This window comes from Phyllostomus hastatus, unplaced genomic scaffold (assembly GCF_019186645.2).
Source record: "Phyllostomus hastatus isolate PE091 unplaced genomic scaffold, TTU_PhHast_1.1 phas_contig_34, whole genome shotgun sequence".
Classification (NCBI taxonomy): Eukaryota; Metazoa; Chordata; class Mammalia; order Chiroptera; family Phyllostomidae; genus Phyllostomus; species Phyllostomus hastatus.
Window position 1 is genome coordinate 58,728,387 of NW_025333857.1, and position 22,094 is coordinate 58,750,480.

At 42.7% G+C, this 22,094-nt stretch overlaps 1 protein-coding gene across 7 annotated transcripts in view; it reads right to left on the reverse strand.

Moving 5' to 3' along the window:
• Positions 1–18,131, reverse strand: part of LPAR1 (lysophosphatidic acid receptor 1) — a 135,093-nt gene extending 116,962 nt beyond the window's left edge. Inside the window, exons 1-2 of one of the 7 annotated variants that reach the window (XM_045840875.1) lie at positions 16,786–16,981; positions 16,013–16,088 (exon numbers count right to left, since the gene is read on the reverse strand). The gene's annotated coding sequence lies outside the window, so the exon portion shown is untranslated. Of the gene's footprint in view, positions 1–15,540; positions 15,564–16,012; positions 16,089–16,752; positions 16,982–17,088; positions 17,469–17,578; positions 17,659–17,796 lie in introns of those variants that run through there. The other 6 variants (XM_045840873.1, XM_045840878.1, XM_045840874.1 and 3 more) reach the window with 6 other exon arrangements.
• Positions 18,132–22,094: the final 3,963 nt, after the last annotated feature.

A 22,094-nucleotide genomic window follows, 5' to 3' on the forward strand; every position in this document is an offset into this window, starting at 1 on the left:
ATGTACTTTCTATTCTTATCTGACTTTTGTCAAGTGAAAAATTTTAAAAGCCACAAACAGGAAGGCCCATTACGTATCACAAAAAGTGCCAGATCATCCAACAAAAAGGATGGGCTTCCATCTGCCATTCACTTCCAGTCCTGTGTTTCGGTCCGATTACTCAATTGTCCCGTGACTCTACTACAATCCCACGCACTCCCCCAACCACGTCCCTTCAACAGAGTTAACTAACCCCTTTCTAATTCTGCAGACCTCATCAAGCGTCACTTCCCTAGGAAAGTCCTGAATCACCTCAAAGTCAGGTGAGGGTCCCCATTTAATCTCTTCTCACATTCCCTATTCTTTTCCTTCATAGCACTTACCACATATTGTGTATATATAGCTGAGTGGTCATCTGGTCAGTACCCTCCTTCCCACTAGGCTCCCTGCTGCACGCCTCCAGTGATAATGACGCTTTATTCACGGCTCTCCTCCTAGCTACTAGCACAGAACTGGTACTGCACATAATAGAGACATGTTAAATAACAAATGACACTAACTCTACATAGAAGAGCAATAGGCTAGATCTGTGTTTTTCAAACTTCAGTTCAAGGCCGGATCAGTGTGTTCAAAACTTCTGAGTCATGACCAGCCCTTTTGTAAAAAATAAAAACATACAGAGTATAACAGAAAAAATAAAGAGAACAAATCAGAGTTTACTGTATGAAGTAAATGGCATGAAACCATTTTATTCATGTGTGTATGACCATTTCTAATTATGGGTCATGGTGAGAAAAGTGTGGAAGCCAATGAATTATTCATGTTCCAATACAACTCTTCAAACTTCCCAGCAGAATGCTCAAGAAGGTGCACAAAATGGCAACAGAAAAAAAATGTTAATGGTACTAGAAAGAGAGGAGAAAAAACAGCCAAAATCAAGGCATTGTTCCTACTAACTACACTCTGCAAAGGATGGGTCAGAAGCAGATTCTTGGGCCACATGAATCTGAATGCTGTGCATTGTACTTTCTGAACTTCACAAGACAGGTACTCTTCTCAGTGTATGAAAAACCCTGAGCCTGGTTCGGAAATGCAGAGGATACAACTGACCCGATAAATATGAGAACACCCTCCAAATACATACAGGCACCTGCGAAGCCAGCCAAAGCAAGGGGCCTAAATGGATACAAATGCTAATGAGGGTCAAAAGTAATTACAGACACATACAAAATATTGCTGCAGATTTTATTATAAAATAGAATACAAATCTAAACTATCCTTAAAATGTAAGTTATAAGGTGAAATCTAAAAAATTTATTATATATAACAAAAATTAGGAAGGAGTAAGAAGGCAAGAAAAATAAAGGCATATTAAATTTATTGTGCAGAAGAGTGGGATTAAAACCTATTTAGTTAGTTGACTTTGGAAACCAGAAAAACATAGGTTTACAAAAGTATTGGAAACACAAAAGCAATCACTCATAAAATTAAACACTGGACTTGGCCATTTCAAAATCCTATGGCTGTGTGAAACAAACAATATATCGAAAAAGACAGAAAATAAAGAAAGGCCAGAGAGAGGATTACCCTGAACCTTATGAAAATGTCATTTTTATCGGTCAAAAACAGTCAAATACCAGCAATTCTGACAACAATACCAACAAGTATCATTCAATCTATCAACAATGAGAAAAATGGAAGTTAACACATTCAGTGTGCCAAACATTTTTAAAGCATTAATTAAAGATTTTTCCATTCGTGTTGTTTTCTTACAAATAGAGAACTGTTGTCTTAGAAACGTTATGTAATTTACCAAAGGCCATGTGGCTAAATACTGGTGGTAAAAGGCAAGTGAGTATTTGCTTTTTGTTTTTTTAAACAAACAGAAAGCTTAAGGGTAAGAAGTAAGATAAAATGTATTGGTTATAACAATAAATGAAAAAGTAATACATCTCCCTATAAGAAGTATGTTAAAACAAAAGTAATTGAACGTTGCTTACAGGCAAAAATACATTAAATAAAATGACACCAAAAGTTTAAAATCAGAAGGATTAGTGAAGTCATTTCAGACAAAGACAAAAAAAGAGGACGAGGATAACATTAAGATCAGGGAGAAAAAAAAAAGAATGTAGTCCCAAATGCATCGAGGGTTATTTTACATTAATAAGTACATAGTAAAGGTCTAACAGGAACCTTTATGTATTTAATATATGTCAACACACAGAAATTGCTATAAAAAACTGACAAAAGCCCATTTGTACAAAGAGACTAAAGGACCATTATCAGTCAGTGGCAGCTCAAGGAGAGAATCAGGGCACAGAGGGTGTGAATGATATTATTATAGTAGCTGAATTAATAAACATACTGTAGTCTGTAGTTGTCACCTAGAGAAAAATCATGATCTTTTCAAGCATCAGGACACAGAAACCCTTAATCAACAAGAAATAGAAACTGTACAAACCTCACTTGGTTACCATGATAAACAAAACCAGTAATTTATTCAGAAGTTCACATGTATATAATAAGGCAATAATCAGCCAGGTCATCTTGAACCACTGTTATTGCCAATGGAGTCAGATATTAACAAGAATATTTACTTTCCCTGAACTGTTTTTATTTTTACTGTGATTTCTATTAGCACAAAATAGAATTTAATCTAGTTCCAGTTTAGAAAAATTGCCATTTTCAGATACAAATTCCTCTTCCCTCCATAGTGACCGACTTAAAATTTTTTAAAAAAACACTGCTGATGATAATTTCAAAGTTACTGAAAAGGAAGTACTATACATCAAAAATGTCAAGACAGTTGATCTACTTCTACCCTTACATAATTCCATCATTTCAAACAAATGACCTAATTTCAACTCAAGAAGTGAGAATCAGACTTTTGTTTATTTTCTTGATTTTTTCCAATCCTATCTTCTTTTTCTGTATCAATGTCTCCTTCCTCCTCCATCCTCACCTCCCAATTTCATGTAACTAATTCGATTCATCTTTCAAGCCTTAGTATAAATGCCCCTTTCTCAGAGAAACTGCCTTCACCCCTCCCCAAGTTTATCTCCCCCTTGCGCGCTCGCAGGACAGCCTGCGTGTCTCCCTCATCCCACCCACACTTGCGGTTACTTGTTCAGAGACGGTCTCCTCCACTACATCGTAAATCGCATGCAGTCCGGACCACATCTTACAATATTTACTCTAATGTGCTCTGTAGGAGGTACATAGAGTAATTTTTATTAAAAAATTTTTGGCTCAAACAAAAATTTTATTCTATGAACATTGAGTGTTACTAGGTACAAGGTATTATTAATACTCGCGTTAGATACACAGCAGTGAATTAAACAGAAAATTTAAAAAAATTAATACTTTCCCTCATCTAAGAAGATAAATATGATGGAGAAGATACATAGGAAAATTCGATACATGGAAAGAGTCATGCAATTTTTTTAAAGATTTTATTTATTTATTTTTAGAGAGGGAAGGGAGGGAGAAAGAGAGAGAGAGAGAGAGAAACATCAATGTGCAGTTGCTGGGGGCTGTGGCCTGCAACCCAGGCATGTGCCCTGACTGGGAATCAAACCTGCGATGCTTTGGTTCGCAGCCCGCGCTCATCCACTGAGCTACGCCAGCCAGGGAAAAATGAAATAGGTTTTAATGGCACGTGTACCTATGATACAAAGCAGCATGCTATTAAATATTTAAGAAAATCAAGTATGTTTTGTACTGGAAGAAATGATCCCCAAACGAAGTAAGGGAGTGTTCTTAAGCGGTGGAACAATCCATGAGCCTCCTGCGCTTTCCAAGTTCCTTATCAGCACGAACTGTTTCATCACCAAGTGGAAATGAGTATAACTTTTTAAAGGATTATAATAGGCCAGAAGGAAAAAGAGTAAGAACACATTTGTCTTTGTTCCATCTTACATGCGAAAAAGGCATGCCAATGTAATTGTCTGAAATGGAAATACATTTTTAATTGGAAAAGGTTTTATTTTTAACCAAGAGCAAAGTTATACTGTATCTTACTTTTAATCTTAAATTCAGGAATTAAAGCTTAAATTTACTTGACCAGATTTTATAAACCCCCATGACAAACCTGTTGGCATTTTTCGAAGTCTGGTCTTTAGGCTGCTGGGATCTCCAAAGTTATTCTGGTAAGTTTTCCAGCTTCTCTTTGAGAGCAGTAATGACAGTAGTACGACACTCATTGCTGTTATACCCGCAGTAAATTAAAACTGTATCTGCAATTCCTCCCGGCCCCCAAATCACCATGCCTTCCAATGATTTTCAGGATTTTTTTTTCTTTGCTGGAATAGGTTGGTTCAAGAGCCTTTATTTACCCCAGAGAAACGTCAAGGTGAAACTCCAGCTCCTTTTTATCATCCTAGAACCACCTCATTGAGAGAAGCCGTAGTGGATGCTCAATGACTGACTGTCTAATAACCTACGAAGCTATTTTAATCATCTGAGAAGGAAAAATGATGTACAGAATCAAAATGCGTCTTCTTGCCCTTCTTAAAACGTCAAGTTTTTCAATGGGGTGAATCCTTTCACAATGCATACCTATATCACTTCATCATGTCGTACCTTTTAAATATAATTTTATTTGTCAATGATACATCAACAGAGCTTGGGGGAAACAAAAATAAATTTTTTAAAAAACCAGGCATTCCCACTCTTCCCACTCAAAAAGTTCTCTGCAGCTTGCCACACACATTTCACTGGTCCAGTCACACCCAGCACAAAGATGTCTCCGTCAACAACAAACCACATACACAACAGCAGTCCCGTAAGATTACAATGGAGCTGAAAAATCCCTACCACCTGGTGACATCACAGCTGACATAACGTCATAGTGCAACATGTTACTCATGTCTGTGGTGACGCTGGTGCAGACAACCCCGCTGCCCTGCCAGTGGTGCAGAAGTATCGCACAAACAATTACGCACAGTACATAATACTCGATAATGACACTAAAGGACTGTTATGGGTGTATGGATTTACTATGCTATACTTGTTGTTTCAGAGTGCACTCTTTCTATGTGTGAAAAGAAGTTTGCTGTAAAACAATATGCCAAATATGCCGAGATATTTGCAGCCAGCAAGCAGCCTCAAGTATCTCATGATTACCCACGTCTCTTGATGGCATCATTTTCTCTGGTACTTGATTTACTCTCATGTTGTTTTATGAATTTCGTGTAGCCTAAGTGCACAGTGTTTGTAAAGCGTACAGTAGCATGCAGCTATGACCTAGGCCTTCACGTTCACTCACCACTCACTCATCACTCACCCAGAGCAACTTCCAGTCCCGCAAACTCCATTCACGTATGTTAAGTCCCTATATTGGTGTATCATTTTTTAATCTTTTATATCATACTTTTACTGTACCTTTTCTATGTTTAGATGCACAGGTACTTACCACTGTGTTACAACTGACTACAGTATTGGGTACAGTAACGTGCTATACAGGCTTCTATCCTAGGGGCAATGGGCTATACCATACAGCCTAGGCGTGTGGCAGGCTGGACCATCTAAGTTTGTGTGAGTGCACTCTGTGATGTTCCCTCAAGGATGAAATGGCCTAACGATGCATTCCTCAGAGCATATTCCCACGCTTAAGTGGCACATGACCGTATTTATTCTGACATGTAACAATTCATCCTAAGTGCTGTCAAGGTCTGACTTCTCTCAGCTAAGCTTCCAAGCTGAAAACTCTGCTTCCATGCCTCTCTGGAACAATCCTCACACTCTCGTGTCCCTCCTCTCTGTTAATGGCATCAGCATGCCCTTTTTTTGTCCCTAACAGCTTTCAGCACCCTTCTAGTGGCCCTTGAGAATTGATGCAAAGCATACCAGCACTGTGCTGCAAACCGTAACCTGTCACTCACACGCAGGACCTGGGCCTCCCTTAACTATGACTCTTCCCTGTGGAGTGAGTTTTCAGCCAGCTTATCCGTGGAGGACAGACTCTTGCTGCAAATCTTTGCTCCAAAGCAGTTACTCTCTTTGTCTCAGATACTCAGATGACATTTGGCTTAAATTTCGGTTTACATTTATCTGTGTCTGTCTAATCTTGGGCATTTGTATTCATGGCTCTCCGTGTTTATGAGCTACTTGACAGCAGGGACCATACTTTCTTGGTGGTTGTTTCTCTTCTATATATATATTTTTTTAATTTTAGTGTTCTCAGCCAAGCATAAGGACTTAACCATAGAAGCATGCAGCTACGTCGAACTGAATTGACAGGGTCTCATATAAAGTGACTAGTGAACTTGGAAAAGTTGGTCATCCTGCCCCAGCCTTTGAACCTTTAAGTCTCTGTCTACTCAGAAAGTACAGCAAGCCCTGTGACACTACAATAAATACTGGGTACGGAATGAATGCCTCATTTTCTTGACATGACAATAATCCCTTTCCCAACAAATTGTAATCCAAGATGGCAAAGCAACCCTCTTAACAAAAGGCAACTCTGTTTCTCCCTGAGTAAGAACACTCCAGCCCTATCCTCCGCTGACTGCCACCTCCTAAAGGGGTCCTCTCATACTCCCCCAATAAGACCTGCCTATAATGAGTAATGCTACCTATCTGCTTTGCTGCGCTCTGGAAGCGGTTGATAGGCCTTCCACAATCGCCTTGTTTGCCACCCAACAAAAGGTTCACAGATGCCAAATACATGCTCCGAAATGCCCCTCCTCCCCTTCCTGAGCTCCAGATGAAGCACAGTCCTTGTGGAAATAACATTCTCTGCAATGACATTTGTTGTCTCGGTGCTCATGCAGCTGGAAATACTTTCCTTGTTCCCTGTTCATAACAGCCAGACGTTCATATCTCTCTGACAAGAACTCTTAATTGAGTAATACCATGCTGCCCCGATTAAAGAGGAGCCGTGCAGGCTCTTTGGACTTGAAACTTGTGACTCATGGTGGCAGCCTCAACAACAGCCTCTCTAAAACTGAAGAGAATTGGGGCCAAAGGAAGTACAGGCACGCACACACATGCATACAAACATACATATGAGAATACATAAACAGGCCCACACACATCCCACACACATGTAAATATATATAAACACACACATTCTTGTAGATTTCTATAAGCTAAAGGACAAGTATGGAAGGCTGCGTAACAAACTGATGACAAAGGGGTTACCTCAGGCAAGGCTCAAGTGGCAGAGGGAGATGATTACTTTGACGTGTCTATATTTTTGAATCATTACAAAAACCACATCTTTTACAAATGAATACAGCTCCTTCTTCTGCTTGGAACACTTTCTTCTATTTTCATATCCCTGAGTGACTCAAACGAGATAAGTAAAACATATTAACAGAGCAAAGTATTATGATAGCGTGACCTCAGAAGAGGTCTGACTTCCCACGAACACTAGATTTGGATTATTCTAGGAAGCAAGTCACACAGTGAATACAGAAATACAAACACAAGTTGGGTCAAAATTTAAAAGATCCCAAGTGAGATGAAAGCCACCGTTGCATACCCTAGTAACTATGTACAGTGCCAGGAGTGTAACTGAAATATTGAGGGGATCACTTTGTAAATCATATATATGACTGTCTAACTACTGTGCTGTACACTTGAAATACAAAATAATATTGAATGTCAATGAAATTTTCCATCTATTACTAATATATTTTTTAAAAAAACAAAGCCAGCCCTGGCTGGGTGGCTCAGTTGGTTGGAGTGTCGTCCCATAGCCGAAAGGTTGTAGGTTTGGGATCAGTTCTGGTCAGGGCACATACATAGGTTGCGAGTTCAGTCCCTGATCCCTGGTCCAGGTCTGGGTGTGTTCAGGAGGCAACCAATCGATGCTACTCTTTCACATCGATGTTTCCCTCTCTCCCTTCCTTTCTCACTAAAAGCAATGAAAAAATGTCTTTGGGTGAGGAGAAGGAAGGAACAAACGAACAAACGAATGAAGGAAGGGAGGACGGACGAGGGAGAAGGAAGGAAAGAAAGCCAGCATTACAGATAAGAAACAGCTACATCTATTCCTAGACTTGACAACTATCATGTAAATGTAGGCAGTACATTTCAAGTTTATAAAAAAAGAAAAGGACACCAGGCTCTGTCTCCTTCTTCTTCTCTTATTTAAGAAGGAAAAGCTAACTGACCTGAAAATACTGAGACTAGCTTGAAGAAAACATTCCTAAAGTTGAAGAATAGCTCAACAAACTGCTCCATATTTGAGGGGATTTCAAAAGAACTTCTATTAACATGATATGACAGAAACCAAGGTCCCTGAGAGAAGGGACCTTACAGGTCTTGTTTTCTACTGTTCCTCAGTCATGGTAGGTGTGCAACAAATACCTATTCACTATGGAATGGATAAATGAACAAATAAAAGATTAAATTAAGAAACAAGTAAATGAAAACTAGTATTAGCAAGCGGATATCAGTTTTCATTCCTACTTTACAGATGTTAAAAGAGAGGACCTTTGATTTACCCAACAACAGCAAAACTAAAAATAAAAAGCCTCTGGATTCCCACTATTGTGATCCCTTTTTCCTCTTCTAGGTTTCTTAATTTATTTCCTCTGGTCTTCCTAGATTCTAACCTTCCAGGAGCCTTTCCTGAAACACCCCCAACCTCACCTTCCATCCTACACCCATCCTAAGCCCCTGAGGGTCAGGTACCCCCCAATAGTAAGGTTCCCCATGCCTGGTTTCACCATGTGTGTTATAGTGAATTGCAATCGTCTGTGAATATGTTTGTAAGCTCCTCATGGAGGATAAGAAGCCTGCCTTATTCACCCCTTAATCCTTACCCCTAGTACCTAGCACAATGGATAGTATATAATAGGCAGTCAACTTGTGCTGCTAGGGTTGAAAACAACTTATTTCCTCTGTCCCTGAATCATTTCTCCTCTCAAGGAGCCAGGAATATCCTTCTGTTGGGGAAGGATTTCAGAAAGAAAGCAGTTTAGGCATTGGTCAAGCGCAAACAGAGAGAAAGAAAATTGAGTATAACACCCTTATATTAAATCAATCCATTCCACTGTTCTGAAATTTAAGAAAATTAATAAGGGGCAACTTGTGGGAAAGAAAAGAAAGAAAGAGAGGGAGGGAGGGAGAGGGGGTGTGGAGAGAGAGAAAGAGAGAGAGAAAGAAAGAAAGAAAGAAAGAAAGAAAGAAAGAAAGAAAGAAAGAAAGAAAGAAAGAAAGAAAGAAAGAAACAGAGAGAGAGAAAGAGGGAGGGAAGGAAAGGAAAGGAAAGGAAAGGAAGAAGGAAGGAAGGAGAGAAAGAGAGAGAGAGAAAGAGAGAAAGAAAGAAAGAAAGAGAGAGAGAAAGAAAGAGAGAGAGAGAAAGAAATTGTTCACAATAGCAGTCTCTGTATAGTAAACCCTAAACTTTAAGAAGCATAGGTGGACTTCCAGTCAAGATGGCGGCATAGGTAAACATGGCTCACCTCCTTACACAACTACATCAAAATTACAACTAAAATATAGACAACCAGCACTCAGAACTGTCAGAAATCCAGTTTAATGGAAGTCTGACAACTACAGGATTAAAGAAACCACGTCCATTCAGATTGATAAAAGAGGCAGAGACACAGAATGGGTTGGTTCCACATCAGCCCATGGATAAAAATTCACAAGGAATATCTCAGGAGCAAGGAGTCCCAGCCCCACACCAAGCCCCCCCAGCCCAAAGTTCCAGTGCCAGGAAGATAAGTCCCCATAATTTCTGGCTGCAAAAACCAGCAGGGATTGAGTTAACGGAAGAACCTTCTAGAGTCTCAAGCAACCCCCTTAAAGAGTCCACATATGCACTTACTAATACTCACTCCCTCTGAACTCCTACATTGGGGTAGCAGCTTGAAAGGTACCAGAGTCATATGGGGAGGAACCAAAGTGTCTGGAAAGGCAAGAGCTGGGGGACAGCTTTGTCCCAGATAGAAAGGTGGGCAGAGGACACTGTTCCTTTTCTGGGCCTTTCCCCAACAGGGCAACAGAACTGGCAGCTAGATGCCAAATCTGATACTCCATTAACCTGGCTAACACTGTTTGCCTCGAGCTGGAGATCCCCCCAACCCAGGCTCTGTCCCACCCAACTAACAGTCTCACCCAAACTGTTAACCGACTTTTCCATATGAATGGCTGGTCTTGGCACATGATTCACAACTTCCTAAATCCTATCAAACAACCAACAGCAGGCCTCAGTAACCCCTCAGACCCCTCACCTCTTGCTAAATGGCTGCAGGCCCAGCACTAGCAACAGCCAGCCTAGATTCACAGCTTGACTTCTCTTTGGAATCTCCAAGCCTGACACAAGTAGCAGTCATCTCAGATTGCTTTACAGCTCATGCAGCATGGCCACAGGCAGAACACAAGTAGGGGCTGACCTTGGCCGGCACCACCCAGGAAACCCCAGAACCTGTGCACCTAGTAGACAGCTACAGACCACATTGGACACCACCACCCTGCTCCTGCACAGCTGATCCTCCACAGAGGGTGGAGGTTGGTAGTCAGTGTTCACAGCCAGTCCTTACAACTGACTGGCCTAGGTAAATCCCTCCCATTGACTTGCTAACAGCAACCAAGGCTCAACTACAAGAGGAGGGTGTACTCAGCCCACCGGAAGGGAGCACCTTGAGTATCCAGCTTGACTGATAGGACAGTCTGTTTCTCTGGACCCTACAGGACACATACCACATTAGGCCACACTACCAAGACACAGAGTCAAAGGAGCTCTACCTAATACATAGACACAAACACAGGGAAACTGCCAAAATGAGGAGACAAAGAAACATGGCCCAAATGAAAGAACAGATCAAACTCCAGAAAAAGAACTTAAAAAAAATGGAGATAAGCAATCTATCAGACACAGAATTCATAACACTGGTTATATGAGTGCTCAAGGAACTTAGTGAGAAACAGCATAAAAAAATCCAGTCAGAAATGAAGGATATGCTAATTGAGATAATGAACAATTTAGAGGAAAACAACAGTACAGTTGATAAAACCAAGAATCAAATCAATGATTTAGAACATAAGGAAGCAAAAAACAACAAATCAGAACAAGAAGAAAAAAATAATCCAAAAATAAAAAATAAAAAACAAGGATAGTGAAAGCAGCCTCTGGGACAACTTCAAGCCTTCCAACAATTCACATCATAGGCATGCCAGTAGAAGGAGAGAAAGAGTAAAAAATTGGATATCTATTTGAAAAAATAATGAAAGAAAAGTTCCCTAATTTGGTGAAGGAAACAAATATGCAAGTCCAAGGAGCACAGAGAGTCCCAAACAAGATGGGTACACAAAGGCCCACTCCAAGACACATCACAATTAAAATGCCAAAGGTTAAAGATAAAGAGAGAATCTTAAAAGCAGCAAGAAAAAAGCAGTCAGTTACCTACAGGGGACCTCCCATAAGACTGTCAGCTGTTTTTTCAAAAGAAATTTTGCAGGCTAGAAGGAATTGGCAAGAAATATTTAAAGTCATGAAAAGCAGGGACCTATAGCCAGAATTGCTCTACCCAGCAAAGATATCATTTAGAAGCAAAGGTCAGATAAAGAGCTTCCCAGACAGGGTAAAGCTAAAGGAGCTCATCATCACCAAGCCATTATTACATGAAAAGTTAAAGGGACTATATAGAGAAAGAAGATCAAAACTATGAAAAATTAAATGACAACAAATAAATATCAACAATCGAATCTAAAAAACAAACTAAGCAAACAAGAAGAACAGAGACAGAATCATGGATTCAGAGAGTATTTTGCTGGTTGCCAATGGGAGGCAAGTATGAGGAACTGGGAGGGAGGGGTGAGGAGGTGAGGGATTAAGAAGTACGTGTAGGTAGTTACAGAACAGCCCTGGGGATGAAAAGTACAGTGTGGGAAATGGAACGGTCAAAGAACTTAAACACATGACCCATGGACATGAACAATGGTGTGGGGACTGCCTGAGGGAGTAGGAGTGTGCTGGGTGGAAGGGAGCAAAGAGGGAAAAACTGGGATAACTGTAATTACATAATCAATAAAATATAATTTTAAATAATAAAATAAAATAAAAAGAAGCAAAGGCACACGTGGCCAAAATGAACAAAATTCCCTTCATGTAACAGTTTCAACCTTGGGAATCCCACCCCAAAAAGATTCATAATCAGGTGTTATTAAACTTTCTTTTCCTCTTTTAGTGAAAGAGGCTGATTTTGAAATCATTTTCCCTTTATCTCCTCTTATTATTATCTCTTCCTGTACAAGAGATAATAAGCTAAACACCTTAGCTCTAGAGATTTGGGGGTGGGGGAGCACATGACCAAAAGGAATGCTGTTTAAGAATATTAAATACAACAAGCACAGCCTGATCTACCTCATTCAGGCTTATCCATGCTCGTGTTAGCACTGGACTAAAGTTAAGAGGCCGTCCTGTCATTATACCACTTTTTAAAAGCAGTACCACAAAAATAAAATAAATTATAACCTAAATCCATGCACAGACTAAAATAGTCCTCTTTCACTTCCGAAAGAAATTTGACTTTTACATGAACTTCAAGGGTAAAGTTTCATTAACAATGAAGTATTAAAACAATTTCTTTGACCCGTCCCCATAGGCCATTAATAACAACAACAATGATGCTTCTTTGAAATCATAATGATCTACCCTGGCTGGCATAGCTCAATGAATTGAGCACAGGCTGTGAACCAAAGTGTTGCAGGTTCGATCCCCAGTCAGGGCACATGCCTGGGTTGCAGGCCACGGCCCCCAGCAACCGCACATTGATGTTTCTCTCTCTCTCTCTCTTTCTCCCTCCCTTCCCTCTCTAAAAATAAATAAATAAAATCTTAAAAAAAAGAAATCATAATAATCTGCAGGAAAAAAATGCCACAGAGTTTAAATAAAATCCCTTAATGTCCTCCCCTCCAAAACAAAAGCATATCCTTCTAATAAATACAGTAAACTAACCTTGCACTCCTTCACTTAACTCAATGAAATGATCAAACAAGCCAAACCCGAGTTCTCTGGCAGAAATTATTCAAACTGCTGGGAAGATCATTCAAATTCATTCAAATTGTATTCAGATAATAGTAAAAAGCAGTTGACCTATCTTCTTTAATTAACTATCTCCTTGGTAACCCAGCATCTCCAGATTCAAGGGCAATTAGAACGCTTACCCAAATGAACTCCACCTTGAACACTCAGCTGACAGGCCATCTATTTGTACCTGTGACAGAGGGATTGGGGTGTGAAAGGAACCTACAGAGCTGCTAAGCACCTCTCCCAAATGGATCCCACAGGCATTTTTCCTATACAAGAGATAATAAGCTAGACACCTTACTTAGCTCTAGAGATTTGGGGCTGGGGGAGCACATGACCAAAAGGAATGTTGTTTAAGAAGTATGAGTCTCCAGGATTGAGCAGGCTGCTTCTATTGGAGGTTAAACTTAATAAAGGATTTTCTGAGTTGGGTCAGCCCTCACTGCAGTATTCAGGGTGCTACTCTTCCTTCACCTCCTCCCCGCCACCCACACCCCTACTCTCTACAAAGGCATTAACCCCAATTCCAAACTGATAATAATTTTGTACTACAGATACTCAACCATTGTGGTTAAATACTATGTACAACATAAACAGGGTCAAGAATGCTGGTTGCCAGTGGAGTCATGTTTAAGTTAACATTAACCAGCAGGCCCTTCCCTAAACAAAACAAAACAAAACAAAATGCCTTCTTGGTCAGCTCTGTGCCTGGAGAGTGATTTTAATCCACATAGTCCAAAGGTCCAGACATAACACAGTAGCGTCATTCATTTTTACTAAATTAAATTTTCTCACAAGTAGAAAAATCACTATCAATTGTGGGGGTGGGGAGAAACCACACATCCATTTATTCTGCAACTTCTATATAATCAGGATAAGCCAGCAGCAGTGCCCTAGATAGAACTCACTAGCCATGAGTTACAATGGAACTTGATAGAATAAAAGCCCAATCACCTCTCAATCATTTCCCTCTCACAATGCCCCAATATGTGTTACTCGGTGTCTTCCTATATCTTCGGGTTAAATACTACTTTCCTTTCCCCACCCTGCATAGCACAACTCTTTAAAATAACACCCAAGGCCCCCCATAATGTACCACCTTGTATCTTCCCAGCTCTCATTACCCTGGGCTCCAGCCACATCTTCACCCCTGACATTCATCTTTTAAAAGATGCATCATTTGCATGCTTCAAGCCTCTTTCAGAAGCGTTCCCCAAAGTCTTCCCTTCCCTGGCGTGCCAAGGTTCTTGGGTTCTGCCACTGCCGCCCAGCTATGCAATCCAGCTGCTGTCCTGAAGTTAGCTGCATCCTTTCCCGGCACTGCAGCTCTTTCTAGAGCCTCCTTTTTGTCATTCCAATATCTCCTCTAGAGGAGGAATTCAGTCATTGCTAACTGAATTAAAATTTCCTCCTTCCAGCCCGACTCTAAGACATCCATAATGGCTCTCCATGAAACAGTTAACTAATAACACGATAGGGACTTCTTAGGTAACCTACGTAAAAAGAAGAAAACAAACACGAGTGTGATGCTGAGTCAGTGAGGCCGGAGCAGACTTTTAAGACTTTCAACCAAGAGCTTGTGTTTGAGTTTTTATCACCATTACACGTCACTTTTACAATAAATCATGTTCCTCAAGTACATATGTATATCAGTACCAGAAAGTAAAAGAAAGGCTACATATCAGGCGTAGACATTCAAATCATGACCTCAAACTAAATTTTAAAACTCTTGTGATTTCCTGAACACTTGGAGCTTCCCCGTGAATATGACAGTGTATTCATCCCAGAATGCAACTTTCCCTACAAAGCATTTGAAATATGGTTTCTGGCCCTAACAGCCACTATCAGACTGAATGTCATTATGTATCAAAAAGATTTAGTAAGTTAAGCATTTTGCTGTCTCTGAATTTTCCAGTAGGTGTAACAGAACAGATTCAGTAAAACCTTGAAAATACTATGGTGTAATTTTTTTTTATCAAATTACCCTTTGGAAAATATTAACTTCAAATGAAAGGAGACGTTTTAAACTGCAAGTTGCTCAAAGGGCTGCCACTCGCACCCCCACCTCTGTTCCCCTCTCCCATCCTCCGCAGGGATTCCGAGATCCAGGCCGAGCGCCCTGGGCGGCGCTGCCTGGCTGAGAGACAATGCTGCAGATTAGAAGGAGCATAGGTCAGCTGTAAGGGTCTCTTTGATTTTAAGGCTAAGCAGGTTCACACGTTTTAAATAAGAGTAGTGGAAGACTGATGGGGGAGGCAGTACTATTGATGCCCTTATAGAAGAAGAAATAAAAAAAAGAAAGAAAGAAAGAAAAAGTGAACTCCCAGTTCAAGGCTCTTCCCCGTGCTGGCAGCTCCTACTGCTGGTTTTCCTCCACCTTCCTGGCCCTCTTGCCCTCTCAATTCCCTCCAGGTCTAACCCCTTCACACTTCCCTTCTGCCCTCTGCCTACTGTTCTAACATGGGACAGCCACCCACCAGTTTCTAGTCACTTGGGGAACTGGAAAGAACAGGAAAGATCATTAAACCCCTCCATTTTCTAGATGAGCGCACGGAGAAGGAGAACAGGCTGACCTGACCGGCTAAGGTCGCACCACTAGGGGACGCGGTGTGCGTGCTGGCTTGAATTGTGACAGCCCCGTCCTCCTGCCTGGCCCTCCGTCCTCGCCTTCCCGCCACACAGTACTTCTTTCTCCTGCTATGTGGCTTCGTTATCTTAGAATTAAACGGTATCAAGCAAGATTCAGCCGTAACATGCTTATAACGCTGGCTGCTGGTAACAATTTTGCATTGGGGGCAAATACGCTCACTCCTCCTCCGGATTGGGAGAAGCGGGGCTGAAACAACCAGGCGGCACAGTGAGAGGGAGGGAGTGGATGAGCAATGGAATTTACTTCGATCCAAACAACCGTAACTCCAGTCTACACCCTTTTTCATTGGGGCTTAGTCTTCAATTTGACAAGACACTGTCTCCTTCCAAGAACTTATCACTATTTCCAGTGTGGGGTCTCCCTTTCAGCAAAACTGCAGGCTCTGAATCGCAGACCTCTCACTTCACAGTTACGCTTCCACCAGGCAAACGACACGAATTCAAGGCGATGAAAACCACGGACTCTTAGAGCCTGAAGGAATAGAGGATTTTTGCTCTAGTAACTGCAGTTACATGTCTTCAATATGCACTTTTGCAAATACGTACCTATGTCAATGGGATACAACGCATTCACAGTGAAATTTCAACAAGCGAATGCTCGCTGGAACCCCACATTTACGGGGGGGAGGAGGGGGAGGAGACATGGATTGCAACAAAAAGGGAAAGAAAGGAGAGCAGAAATAGCAGCAGAAAGCAACAGTCTCGGGCCCCAGACTGAAGGCAACAAGTCCTGGATGCCGTCATTCCTACACATCAAAAGGCCGAATGGCAGCAAAGAAAAACAACGATAAATTTTAAATCCATTCAACACAAGCTAGTCTTACACAAACCAAACGAGCCCGTTGATTTCAAAACCACCAGCTCAAAGCCAGGTCCCTCCCTTGCCTTAGATTTTCCAGTTACTTGCTAAGCGTGTTTGTTAAGCGGCTGGACAGATACTTAAGTTTAAAGTCCTCAGCCCGGGACAGACTACTGAGTCGTCGGTAAGAAGCAAGTGGTCCGGGAGATCCGAGCTGCTGGGTGTAGGGACACCCCGCAGTCCATGTCCACCCGGACGCGGCTTTGGGGGATCTTCAGTGCCCCCGGCAAGCCTTCCCGTGCCCCCACCCGGTCCCAGGTAACCCGAGGCCACCTACGTGTCACTTGGGCGCGCCCCGGGACGCACTAACCTGGCCGGGGTACAGGAGGGCCGGCGGCCCGGGCGTCTGCGGCAACTTCCCTCCCCGGGCTCGGTCAACTGGTTGGTTAGGGAGGCCAGGATAGCCTCGCCTCCTGCAGGCCGGCTCGCAAGAACGCACACCCACCCACACCCGACACGGGCGAGCGCGCGCGCGCACACCCACACACTCGCAGGCACAACCACAAAGCCCGCCTGCCGCCAGACAGAGTATCCCAACCCGCTGGAGGCGACTCCGCAGCCTCTGGCTCCGAGCCCAGGGGGCGCCGTCCCCCGCCCACACCCTCCTCTTTACCTGCGCTCGCTGCTGCCGCCGCCTGGAGTCTGGCTCCCGCCGCCCCGGGCTGGCCTCCGGCTAAGCGGTCAGTCCCTGCGCGTGCCCCCTCCCGCAACCAGCTGAACTGGCTGACTGTCGCCAGGAGCCGGGCCACCCCCTGCGCCCACCCTGCCGGGGTCCGGCGTAAGGCCGGGAGGCCGCAGAGGGCTCGGAGGCGGCGGAGTCCAGGCTGCCCAAGATCCAGGCAGTGCTCTGCAGGGGTACAGGGGAGTCACAACTCCCCGAGTGTCCAACGCTGCTCGGCCCCAACTGCTCTGGCTTTGGTGTGCGGGCAGGGGCCACCGGAGAGGGGGCGCCGAGGGAGGGCCGAAGAGGCAGCGCGGACGCCAGCCTCCTTCTTCCCCGCCTTCTTTCTTTTCTGCTAGCTCCACGTAGCACAAGTCAGCAACTACAGCCCCCCCCCACTCCCCCTCCCCCTCCCCCCGCCCCCCCTAGCTCATTCCCTTACCTGGTGTGACACCCCCGAGCCCTTAGCTTCTGCGATCCCCTTCCCCCAATTCATTCACCGAACTTCCCGCTCCGGCTGCCCAAGCCTCCCATTCATTACTTTACCAGCCCCCAGTCGCCGCCGCCTCCTCCTCCTCCTCCGCGGAGCAGACACACCCGTGGCGGGAGACCCGCGGCCACCAGCTCGGGGTGCCCACCCGCAGATCCTCCAGAACTCACCTCAGGCCCCGACAGCTGGCAGGACTCCGGTGGGCTCCCTCACACCCTGCATTTTCATTTTGTTGCTCTTCTCCTCCCACTTGAAAAGCTCTGGAAAACATCGCGGGGCCCGCAAAACCCCTGAAGTATGGCCTCTCTTAGTTCAGTTCCTAAACTTTACAGAAGGCACAGAGTTTTTCTCCCAGCGCAGCCTTTCATTAGAGGCTGCAGAGCATAGACCGTTGACTTCGCTGCTGCCAAGTTGCAGGAGTTTCTGAGTTTCCGAGGGACTGGGTCTGCAGACCAAAGCAAGTGTGACGATGCTCCCTTAGTCCTCTCTGTCCATGATTATGAGTTTCGCAGTGAAACTTTGCAAGTGCGAACTATCAATATTAGAAGAGTAATGAAGGGCGGGGAATGCACACCTGGAGGCGTGGGCGGGAGAGGCGCTGGACTCAGGCCCGGGGATCGTCTGAGGAAGGTGGCAGCCTGGGCCTAAAACAATACCCTGCCACTGGGGGATGTCCAGCCGCGCCACTCCCCGCCCCCCCACCTCGCCCCCCACCTCGCCCCCCACCCTTGGTTTCCCAGGATTTCCGAAGCATTGGCAAATTCTCTGGCTCTCACTCCTCGGCTAAAGCTGCCACACATCGTAACTAGCTGCTTAGGAATAAAAAGCTTAGTGAACTCTCACCTGGAATGGCATCTGGAAGGCCACGACAGCAGTCTGACAGGGGACCTGGCAGGACTGATACAACTACACCTAAGAAAGAAATGCAGAACAGCAAGGGAGGGCTGCGTTGGTGGTGGTCACTCCGTAACCATGGGCTTCTCAGAAAGAAGAGGTGACTAAACCGCATTGCGCGGGAGGGGAAACCTTCTCCGAGGAAATGGAAATGTTTTAGCCTTCCGGGAGGTATGCTTCCAAGAGAGCACGGCCGTCTCCTGCCCGAGACTGCTGACCACCCCCACTGCGCCGGCCTTGTGGTTTCTACAGGCCTCCCAAGGCTAAGCCCTGACTGCCTTCTGAAGCTGCTTCCTTTCAAAACAATTTATCAAATCCCCCTTTTTTAAAAATCAGCTTTAAATGACTCTGCTTTTTCTCCTTTCCAACCAGTGTATGATTTATTTTACAACAGTCCACTGAAAATATGAAACGAATCGGAAAATTTAATTCACACACAGCACTAACGTATTCATGTATGACATGCAGAAAAGGCACATACGCTTTATCTCACAAATAATGAGAGGAGTTGATCTTAAACTCTACAAGGATATTACATGAGGACAAGGAAGAAAACGTCCAGCATAAAATCTAAGTATAATGAAAACTGTACATTGTTAAGAAAAGTAGAATATATTGCAAGGGGCTTTTGTTTCAATGATAACTCTCACCAACTCAGAAAAATCACTTAGTTGGTTTTCCTATCTCCTTCTTACTATACACCCTTTTTATTTGCTGTTAGGTTTCTCAAAATCAAAACTTATACATCTTCTAGTGAAGAGAATATTTCAATTTTTTTATTTTAAATAGTTATTGCTATTAATTATATCAATAAATATTAAGTCATTAGTGTAATAATTATTCCAATATTTAGTCCTTCCTCATAAATCAAAGGTAATGTGAAAATAAGTTTCTTGCTTATCATTGAACTTGGATAGTTTCCAGTATATTGATTTTCCCTCTCCTGTCTTAAGGAATATGGCTACTTCTGCTTAGATTATATAATAACTGCTGTAATTAATTAGTCTGTGGTCCTTTCCAACATCAAATAAGGAGTTCTGTCCACACAAATGTGTACTGAAGAGTTCCCAGGTATTCGCTGTAAAACACTTTATTTCCTCTTTATTTGGTCTACCCTGTCCTAAAATGAAATGGCAAACAAAACGCTAGGTCACCCTGGACAGACCTGTTTTCCTCACGAGTGTGGGCCTGTCGGAAAACGCCTGTTCTGCAGCCAGCTTTCGGTCGATAACCTTAAAATCAAACCCTATTCATCCCAGAGAGTTAGCCATCAAAACTAGTCTTGTGCTCCAAACCAGCCCCTTCCATTGTGCGCCCGTTCTGTCATCTGTGAAATGGAATAATACCCGTAACAGTATTTTATTGGGTTCCAAGTTTCTTTATCAAAGTAAGATAATATTTTTCAATAGGCCTCTTAAAATACACTGAGCAGATGATGCTGTTTCAGCAGAGACGCAGGATGCCTTGGTAGGCCTTCTTGAATGATGTTTTCTGTCCGTGGCCCTCTCGCCATTCAGATTTCATTCCCTTTCTTGAGGACTCGTCCTAATGTTTTCTGTCCTAACCTCCCTCTGTTATCCTCTGCCAAGCGATGTTTCTCTATATTTGTTTCTTCAAATGACTTCAGCTGAGCCAAATACACAGCTGGCGTGGTCAAACGTGAAATTTCCAGCAAAACGAAGAGAATTTTAATGAGAGTGTTTCAAGTACAGTTTACATTAACATCTTAAAGGATCCTATAGACTTTGTCCAATTATCGATGTTAGCTAGTGGTTCAAGGACTATAATTTATGAAGCATTTAGGATGGAAAAACCGGTTGTCGCTGCTCTGGGTTCTGTTCTCCCTTGCTCCCCACGTCTCCTTCCTTCTGGCAAAAAGCCTTTGAAATTTTCTACTAGAGAGTAATCAAAACTATCAGCCAAGAAGATCTGTTGGAAACGTTCCCTCCAGTCCATTTTGATGCAGAGACGAATTCAAAGAATATATTCTGGTGAAACGATCCCCTAAGAGAATTCAGCCTGCTTGGGAAAGCTTTTCAGACGTCCCTCAGGCATAGGTGTCTTCCTTTTCAAACCGGGTATTTGTGTCTCTGCAGTATTTTTCCTCTTGGCTGGAGAGAAAACATCCTCCTTAGGGAAGCCTTCTATTTTCAAAGGCCAGTGGCAGAGGTGGGTGAGGCAGCCCAATTTAGTTTAAAAACAAAACAAAACAAAACACACTCTTCAGGGTAGAAGTGGCATAGGGAGACTCCAGGAGTGGGGATCATGCGTGTGGCCATCTCGTACGAGACTAGACTGCGATGGAATGGAAACCCTAGCAGGCGGGTCCAACCTTCTGGTGTCTCTGCTCCACCCTGGAAGAAGAGTTGCCTTGGGGCACACATTAAATACATTGCAACATGTAATCACAGAAAAAAATCTCATAATGTTTTTAATTTTTTTTAAATATATCACCAAATTTCTTTTTTTAAGATTTTATTTATTTATTTTTAGAGAGGGAAGGGAGGGAGAAAGAGAGAGAAACATGAATGTGCCGTTGCTGGAGGCCGTGGCCTATAACCCAGGCATGTGCCCTGACTGGGAATCAAACCTGCGATGCTTTGGTTCGCAGCCTGCGCTCAATCCACTGAGCTCTGCCAGCCGGGGCTTCATAATGTTTTAAGTAAATGTATGATTTCATGTTGGGCCGCATTCACGGCCATCCTGGGCTGCATGTGGCCTAAAGAGTGACTCCGGGCTCACCTTTTTTCTTACCTCGTGTTTCTGCATGAGTAATCTGGGCAAGAATGCCTGAAGCAGACCAAGGACAAGGAAATCCTGTAATCTTCCTCACACAGATGAAAAGGCTTCGATCTAAAACCAAGGGGGGAAACTGAAGAACAAAAAATGTATGTGCGTTAGATATATAATTTTAGAACTAAAAATAGACATAGATACAAAGTAATCATAGAAAGGGTTGCAAAACAAAAAGCTAGTTCTATAAAACAATAATAAAATAGGCAAATTTCTGGTAAGACTGATAGTGGGGAAAAAAGGAAAGAAACAAGACTATGAATGAGATTTTAGTTAGAGTTTCAGTAGTTTTTTAATACTAAAAGAATATTGTGGACAATCAAAAACAACTGAAGTACATACTTTTAGTGAGATGTAAGTTATAAAACAACTGATTCAAAAAATTTAAAACATGAATATATTTATAGCCATTAAAAATTTTTAACTTATATTTCTAAATCTACCTACAAAAAGGATCAAAATTTCAGTGGGAAAGACACCAGATCATCACAGACGGATAAACTCTATTCCAATAGTTTCAAAGAACAGGAAAAAAAGAAAAGCACCCACATTATTTCATGAGCTAATAAAATCTTGATACCAAATTCAGTCAAAAACATAGAAAGGAAAATTACAGGCTAATCTCAAAAGAAGTAAATATTTCATACATACAATATTATCAAACCAAGTTCAGCAATGTGTGTTTTAAAATCATAAGCACATTGGGTTGATACCATAATGTAAGAATGGCTGATAACATAATGTAAGAATGGAAAGGGAGGAACTTCCTGGACAACATATT